Source organism: Lontra canadensis, unplaced genomic scaffold (genome assembly GCF_010015895.1).
Source record: "Lontra canadensis isolate GAN:19392208 unplaced genomic scaffold, GSC_riverotter_1.0 scaffold179, whole genome shotgun sequence".
NCBI lineage: Eukaryota > Metazoa > Chordata > Mammalia > Carnivora > Mustelidae > Lontra > Lontra canadensis.
The window spans coordinates 344137-345729 of NW_022631173.1; positions in this window are offsets into that span (position 1 = coordinate 344137).

The window sequence follows — 1593 nt, forward strand, 5'->3', positions numbered from 1 at the left end:
GCCCAGCTGGAAAGCTCTGGATGCCACTGAACAGAAATCATGAGCCTTCCCAGGGGCCAAGAGGAGAGGCTTGGGTCTCGTGGATTCATCATTCCCTGCCCCTGGGATGGCCTTCTCCTCCAGCTGGCATGGCAGGGAAGCCAGCAACACCACACGTGATACCTGTTCCCTGCAGATTAGCGCATGTTTGCAAGGGCTGTACAACGTACACTGCACATTTGCTTTATGTAAACAACAAAATAAAAAGGCAGGCTCTGTCACCAGGCAGTTCTGCTGTCCTCTGGAGCAGGAGGCTTCCCACTGAAAAATGTTTAGGTACTAATGGATTCTACCTGAGTTCCCATCTAAACAGCAAACATCTTTGCAGCTGCATAAAATCTTTCCCATTTCAGGTGGGTGGTTGGGGAGATGCTGTGAGCTGGGCAGAGGTGGGCTTTATGGGCTGTTATTTTTAGAACATGAGACAGGCCTTAGACATCTGAGCAAGTGCGGATGTTACAGAGAGGTTTTTCAGGTTGGATACAATCTCAAAAAATGGAAAGAGGCCAAAAGAGGTGGTGATTCTTTAATGGCAAAGCCCGAGATAAAAGGCTAATATATTGGTGTCACCTTTTTAACCTGAATTTTATAGCGATGAAATTTAGCATCCATCTTCCATTATATGTTGTCAACCTTATGGCTGTACCCGGAGTCTCACTGACTTCCTGATGAGCATGTCTGTGGGAATTTGCTCCAAAACCTGCGTATTAGAGGTGGTCCAAGTGACACAGGACTTTGACTCTATGGAATGCATTTTGCTTTTTTTCTCTTCTTGTGGCTGCTGCAAAGTCAGCAGATATGTGGACAGCTGACCTCTGATTAATGGTGAGCTCGTGAATATGCTTGGGACAGTACTGTGTCCTGAGAATAGGGCAGGAAAGACAGGGAGCAGCAAAGAGTCAACCCAAGGGATAGGAGGTTATGGGATGAACTCCAGTCACATGATTGGAGGCAGCCCTGCAGAGAGAAAGGCACATGCTCCCTGAGACACAACTGGGTTTCTGTCTCAGATCTGCCACTTTTGACTATGAGGCTGGGAAAATCATTTCACAGCTCTGGGCATCAGATTTTTTACTGGGGAGCAAGTAATGATCTCTGCCTTAAAGGGATGACATGAAATAAGGAAGGTAAAGATCCAACAACCAATGGGTGCTCCAAAAATGCTGGGTTTTATCCCTTCTGGTGACAGCTGGGTTTAATCTAGCTTGAGTGTACCATATTTCTGTGTTTTCTTTCTCTCTGTGTGTGTGTGTGTGTGTCCACTGACCTAGAAGCCAGACTGAGGAGAACAAAGATCGTTCATCACTCTTTGCTCAGTGTATAGCCCTGGCTTGTGGATACTGTGGGTCCTGTGTTCTACCAAACGTCTGACATTTTTAAGTTTGGAATATCGTGGCACAGACTATTTCCTGACAAGTATTACTTAAAATGTAATGTATTTTTTTACACTTTTTACATTTACATTTACATTATATTACATTTAATTACTTAAAATGTAATGTAAGTATTACTTAAAATGTAACTTTCTTCAGTGCTTGGTCCTTGACCCACAGT